The sequence below is a fragment of the Sprattus sprattus genome (assembly GCF_963457725.1).
Source record: "Sprattus sprattus genome assembly, chromosome: 9".
Lineage (NCBI taxonomy): Eukaryota > Metazoa > Chordata > Actinopteri > Clupeiformes > Clupeidae > Sprattus > Sprattus sprattus.
This window is the reverse complement of record NC_137928.1, coordinates 1,448,669-1,456,168: the sequence shown is the minus strand read 5'-3', so window position 1 is coordinate 1,456,168 and position 7,500 is coordinate 1,448,669. Positions and strand designations below refer to the sequence as shown.

Below are 7,500 nucleotides of genomic sequence, written 5' to 3'. Positions count from 1 at the left end.
TCTATACACACACACACACACACACACACACACACACACACACACACACACACAGAGGTGAAGGCCAGATCATAAAGTGATAACAGAGGGAGGGATGTGTTATTGAGTACAGTTAGGTCTTACACCCTCCACCTCCAAAGGACACACACAGACACAGACACAGTCACACACACACACACACACACACACACACACACACACACACACAGACACACACACACTGTTGTTTAGTGGTCACTGGAGAAGTGGGTATACTTTTAATTTGGCAATTTCTTTAAGCAGCCCATACAGCCCAGGATAAAGGCCCTGTTTTGAGAAGTGGGTATACGCAATGCTGTATACCCTGGACTACACCACTGACTCCACCTTCAAAAGACACACACACACACACACACACACACACACACACACACACACACTCCACCTTCAAAGGACACACACACAACTAGTTATTGAAGAGATAATGTGTTTTTTCAAATGCACACCTGCTGTAAAAACCATTGTTGTCTACGAATCACACTTACACTCCAGACTAATGGGTGTGTGTGTGTGTGTGCGAGAGTGAGTTTATCCAGGTTTACCTGCAGTATTAAGACTGCTGATGTCGGCATGGTTGTGTGTGTGTGTTTGTGTTTGCTGTTCGGTGTATTGAAAACTTTATTGGGATCAAGTCCTCTGTGTGTGTTTGTGTGTGTTTGTCCAGGCTTCCCTGCAGTATTTAGACTGCTGATGACGGCTTGATTGTGTGTGTGTGTGTGTGTGTGTTTCTATTTGCTTTTGGGTGTATTGAAAACTTTATTGGGGTCAAGTCCTCTGTGTGTGTGTGTGTGTGTGTGTGTGTGTGTGTGTGGGCTCGTGTTTGCTGTTGGGTGTATTGAACATTTTATTGGGGTCAATATGTGTATATGTGTATTGTGGTGATAGATTGCTTCTATTGTAGTGTTTGAGAAGTCTCACTTCGGCACCGATACATTTCAAGGAACACAGAGAAACAGCTTCTCCTTGTGGATACAAACATTATGGCGTGATCGAGTATCAAAATCAAGAACTCAAATATAGAGAAACAGGGCCCCCTGGTGGACTAAATACACAGCTGCTATATTACCAAACGCATTGAGAGGCAAATATGTTGTTTTTTTGCGTATTATTACCGACAGTCTTCTTCTTCTTACAAAGCAGTCTTTGCCTCCACCAGTGGCGTCGTAAGGTCCAAACACTCGGGCCTAGGTATTATATATATATATATATATATATATATTTGCTTTTGGGTGTATTGAAAACTTTATTGGGGTCAAGTCCTCTGTGTGTGTGTGTGTGTGTGTGTGTGTGTGTGTGTGGGCTCGTGTTTGCTGTTGGGTGTATTGAACATTTTATTGGGGTCAATATGTGTATATGTGTATTGTTATATATATATAGATATATAACAATATAACAATATTTTAAGTCTAGGCCGGAGTAATTTTCTCACTGAAAACGAAGTGTTGACAGACTGTGGAACTTGACTTGCAGCGTTCGAAGAAGGGGGACGTTAAGCCAGCGATGTACAGTTCACGCAAAGTTGGAGGACTCATGCACCCAGATGAAAAACTCTTTAAAAAATAAAGACACAACAGGTTAACCTTCTTGGCTTACCTCAACCTTCTTAGCATAAACCTCGAGGTTAACCACTGCGCTTGGGTATGTACATCGGGTATCGAATTAGGTTGATGCCCAAACTTTTACTCACCTGACTATAGTTAGCTAGCCTTCTACGTCAATAATTAGCCCACGGTTAAGTCTTCACTGTCTGGCCATAAGAAACAAAAGCATTCTAGAGGAAGAAAACACATACATAAAGGCTATATAGGGATAATACATATAGGCTATATAGGGATAAAACAGAACAGTCTTTCATCACGCTTGTAATATCTAGATATTTCCACACAATCTACCAACGCCAGTCTCCACAGGCAAACTTGACTGATCTTTTCAACAGCTAGAAACGCTCCCGTGCCTTCCTCTCTACTCCAGGGCCGGATTTAATAACTAAATAGCAGGACCGTCTGGACAGATGATGGTGTGTGTGTGTGTGTGTGTGTGTTTGATAACTCTTAATAGCAGGACCGTCTGGACAGATGATGGTGGTGGTGTGTGTGTGTTTAATAACTCTTAATAGCAGGACCGTCTGGACAGGTGATGGTGGTGGTGTGTGTGTGTGTTTAATAACTCTTAATAGCAGGACCGTCTGGACAGAAGATGGCGTAGGCCTAGATTCAAATTTGACACCGTGCCTCGTCTCCTGTTCTTGGATTCGTAGGTTTGATAACGGCCGCCCCAACGACCGGCCACTAGGCCAGGGGTCACTCCCATAGACATATATACAGTATGTTTAAGCAATATAGTACTCGAGCGAGTGGGGTAGGTAAGGGATATTCCCACGGATGGTGTTCGGCCGTAGCCACCGAGGCCGGACAGACAGACACACACACACACACACACACACACACTAGCAGGTGCAGACAGAAACACACAGGCACGCATGCAAACACACACAGAGTCTGGGTGTTTTTTTAACTGCAATGTTATTTATTGTCTTGTCCAGTTCAGAGCTGTGGAAAGAAGCCATTAGATTTCTCTTCATTAAATACTTCAGAAAGAAAAGCAAAAACAAAAACAAAATTATTTACAAAAGTGATTCAATTTGTAATCAATAAACTGGTGTATCCACCACACACACCCTCCGCCGTGGAAGAGAGAGAGAGAGAGAGAGAGAGAGAGGGCTGGAGACGAACGAGTGAGGGGCGCTTAAACGCTTTCAGAAGAAAAGCAAGAAGTTGTTTGTTCTCAGACGAGTGTGTTTGTCCTCTCCGTCTCACACACACACACTCACACACACACACACACACACACACACACACACACACACACACACAGGTCTCAGGAAAGGAGACGTATCCGTCTCAGTCTTTTCTTTTCCTTCCCCTGAAAGAAAGGGATGACTGACGGACCACAGAAGGGCATCCGGGTCGACCTCTGAGCAGATACAAGGTCAAAGTTCACGGTGCCTGTTGGCCCCTCCCCTCCTGTCACTCCACAGACAGGAAGTGAACAGCGGCCAATCACAGCTCCCCAAGCAGCTGTCCTCTTTTGCATGCCCCTCCCATGTATCAACCAGGAAGTGAACAGAGTCAAACCCACACACACACACACACACGTACACACACACACGTACAGAGAATCCCATCCACACGATTTCTGAAAAATAAAGATTTGAGCAGCATTGCTTTCACACACACACACACACACACACACACACACAAACACACACACACACTCTTCGGTCGCCATGGACACGTTATCAATCGAGTCCCTATTGCGGCGGGACATCGACAAGAAAAAAATTATGAAAAAATAAAAACGAAATTAGGAGAAAAAAAAAAGTCTATTTTCCCAGAATGCCTCCTGCTCCTCCTGTAAAGACACGTGGCTTCAGAAACACAAACTGAGCCACAAACACACACACACACACACTCTTCAGCTCCTCTTCTCTCTCTGTTCAAATCTTCTCCTTTAATCGTTCCGTGCCGCGCTCCTCAGCTGTGGTGGGCGGGGCCTGGCTCTAGCTGTTGTCTGATTCGTCTTCGGCCTCTCGTAGCCAGGTGAAGAAGGCGGTGACTGACTTGAGGGCGACGCCCTTGCCCACCTGCTCGGCGGGGTCCTTGCTGCTCTCCCAGCGGTAGAAGGCCTCCTCCTTGATCACGTCCTCGTCATACAGCACGTCAAAGAACATCCGCAGCAGGTCTGGAACACACACACACACACACGCACACACACACGCACACGCACACGCACACGCACACGCACACGCACACGCACACGCACACGCACACGCACACGAACACGCACACGCACACAGAACTTGTTAAATACCGACAGTGTCTGGTCTACAACACACAAACACAAGCTGACACACACACACATAAAAATACTGAGGTGCATTTCCACAGCGATGGTCGTCGCCTAACCGCTGTTGCAATCTTGGTCGTTACAAAACACATTCTGTGATTTCCAATGATCAATCAAAGTCATTAGTTTTTTTTTTAAGCATAGTTTCAATGATTAATCAAATTTGGGCGGTTGGAACGGCTGCTGGAGAAAAGTCATTGGGAGTGTGTGTGTGAGTGTGTGTGAACACCAACTGAGGATGTCACTCATCAAGCAATTTGAAATGAATATTCGTTATCTCGATCGAACCATTGATTACTATTAATTTATCTTGATCGAACCATTGATTACTATTTATTAATCTTGATCGAACCATTGATTACTATTCATTGATCTCGATCGAACCATTGATTACTTAAGCAATATAGCAAGAGTGGGAGTGGGGTAGGTAAGGGATAACCCCACGGGAGGCCAAGTGGTTTAGGCAACAATATACGTGGGATTACCCACCTACCTTACCTACCCCACTCCCACGAGTGCTATATTGCTTTTATAAAACAATTCTACAGTCAACAAATTAACATTTCAACACGAAGTTTCATTTCGTCATTGTTTCTCCGCAACAAAAAATAGTTCCATTGCCAAGGTCTTGGTTTGCAATTATAAGAATTTTGAATTAACGGTTATCATCAATGCGCTATAGAATATTTCATCGCGGATTGATTTATTATTAGCTGTGAAAAGTCCCCGTTGGGTTGTTCTTGGATAATCCATGGCATGTAACGTCTCTCGACCAATCGGAAACAGCTAAATAACGTGATAGAACCCAATTGTTTTATAATTTTCATTGATCTCGATCGAACCATTAATTACTATTCATCTATCCGAATCGAACCGTTGATTACTATTCGTTCATGTCGATCGAACCGTTGATTACTTTTCGTTCATGTCGAACCATTGATTACTAATCACATACACACACACACACACACACACACACACACACACACACACACACACACACACACACACACACACACACGTACTGGGTGGTTGCTCGAGCTGCACCATCAGGCTCTGGAGGGCGTAGAGCGCCTGCAGCTCCTTCTCCTCATCCTTCAGGTAGCGCTGCAGCAGCACGGCCCTCTGGGTAATCTGCTCCGTGTCCACCTTATAGGGCTTCTCACCTGCCGACACACACACACACACACACACACACACACACACGTGTTTAGGTCTGGTTTAGTGAAGACTAGCAGTACCTGGGGGTTAGACAGATGTTGGAATAGATGCTAGTTTGATTGGTTGAAGAGTGAATGTGATGGTTATGAATCCTGGCTTCTGATTGGCTGTAGTGTGAGCAGGAGGAGCTACTCACAGATGACTGCCGCCTGACACACCGTGAGCATCAGCGCCTTCACAAACACACTGGACTCCTCCTGCTTCTCCTCTACGTTTGCCTGCAGGACACACACACACACACACACACACACACACACACTGTCAAATAGGCACACAGGCACACACACGCTGTCAACTAGGTACATACACACACACAGACAGACATACATACATACTGTCAAATAGGTACATACACACACACACAGACAGACACACTGTCAAATAGTCACATAGGGACAAAACCACACACACACGCACGCTGTCAAATAGACACACACACACACACACACACTGTCAAATAGGCCCACACACACCCACACACAACCTCTGTCAAATAGGCACAGGGACATAACCACACACACACAAACACACACCTCCACCCAGTCGTAGATGCACTAGTCTCACACACACACACACACACACACACCTCCACCCAGTCGTAGATGCACTAGTCACACACACACACACACACACACACACACACACACACCTCCACCCAGTCGTAGATGCGCTGGTTGTCTGGCTTGTCCTGTAGGAGTCGCTCTAGCTCCTCCCTCAGCTGCTGAGGACTACGAGGCTCCGCCTTCTTGGCACTCACTGACTCCTCCCCCACCGTGTACTCCACAGCCTGAGAGAGGGAGAGAGAAAAGAGAGGGGGGGAGAGATAGAGAGATAAAGAAAGAGAGATAGAGGGTGGGGGTGAGGGAGAGAGAGATAGAGAGATAAAGAAAGAGAGATAGAGGGTGGGGGTGAGGGAGAGAGAGATAGAGAGATAAAGAAAGAGAGATAGAGGGTGGGGGTGAGGGAGAGAGAGATAGAGAGATAAAGAAAGAGAGATAGAGGGTGGGGGTGAGGGAGAGAGAGGGAGAGAGATAAAGAAAGAGAGATAGAGGGTGGGGGTGAGGGAGAGAGAGATAGAGAGATAAAGAAAGAGAGATAGAGGGTGGGGGTGAGGGAGAGAGAGATAGAGAGATAAAGAAAGAGAGATAGAGGGTGGGGGTGAGGGAGAGAGAGATAGAGAGATAAAGAAAGAGAGATAGAGGGTGGGGGTGAGGGAGAGAGAGATAGAGAGATAAAGAAAGAGAGATAGAGGGTGGGGGTGAGGGAGAGAGAGATAGAGAGATAAAGAAAGAGAGATAGAGGGTGGGGGTGAGGGAGAGAGAGATAGAGAGATAAAGAAAGAGAGATAGAGGGTGGGGGTGAGGGAGAGAGAGATAGAGAGATAAAGAAAGAGAGATAGAGGGTGAGGGAGAGAGAGGGAGAGAGATAAAGAAAGAGAGATAGAGGGTGGGGGTGAGGGAGAGAGAGGGAGAGAGATAAAGAAAGAGAGATAGAGGGTGGGGGTGAGGGAGAGAGAGATAGAGAGATAAAGAAAGAGAGATAGAGGGTGGGGGTGAGGGAGAGAGAGGGAGAGATAGATAAAGAAAGAGAGATAGAGGGTGGGGGTGAGGGAGAGAGAGATAGAGAGATAAAGAAAGAGAGATAGAGGGTGGGGGTGAGGGAGAGAGAGATAGAGAGATAAAGAAAGAGAGATAGAGGGTGGGGGTGAGGGAGAGAGAGGGAGAGATAGATAAAGAAAGAGAGATAGAGGGTGGGGGTGAGGGAGAGAGAGGGAGAGATAGATAAAGAAAGAGAGATAGAGGGTGGGGGTGAGGGAGAGAGAGGGAGAGATAGATAAAGAAAGAGAGATAGAGGGTGGGGGTGAGGGAGAGAGAGGGAGAGATAGATAAAGAAAGAAAGAGAGAATGGGTGGGGGAGAGGGAAGAAGTTAGGAAGAAACATGGGAAGAGAGGATGAGTGTGTATATGAGTGAGACAGAGTCTCCTGAGAGGATGATGATGATGGTGATGATGATGATGAAGTGCATGTCCACCTGTTCGGTCACAAATTTGTTGACATCTTCATCCTCCGGCAGGAAGTCCCTCCAGTTAAGCCCCGCCTCCGACCACAAAGATGCAATCTTCTTATGGCTCTGGACACACACACACACACACACAGGGTGAGAACCGTATGAACACACACACACACACACACACACACACACACACACACAACACACACACACACACAGGGTGAGAACCGTATGAACACACACACACACACAGACACACACACACACAAACACACACCTAGACACACACACACACACACACACAGACACACACACACACACAC

The 7,500-nt window shown here is 46.2% G+C and overlaps 1 pseudogene across 1 annotated transcript in view; it reads right to left on the bottom strand.

Moving 5' to 3' along the window:
* Nucleotides 1-2,544: 2,544 nt before the first annotated feature.
* Nucleotides 2,545-7,500, bottom strand: part of LOC308369944 (eukaryotic translation initiation factor 4 gamma 1-like) — a 23,463-nt pseudogene continuing 18,507 nt past the window's right edge. Inside the window, exons 17-21 of the transcript XR_013969079.1 lie at nt 7,199-7,297; nt 5,816-5,953; nt 5,303-5,384; nt 4,971-5,111; nt 2,545-3,780 (exon numbers count right to left, since the gene is read on the bottom strand). The product of XR_013969079.1 is annotated as a eukaryotic translation initiation factor 4 gamma 1-like (transcript). The remainder of the gene's footprint in view (nt 3,781-4,970; nt 5,112-5,302; nt 5,385-5,815; nt 5,954-7,198; nt 7,298-7,500) is intronic.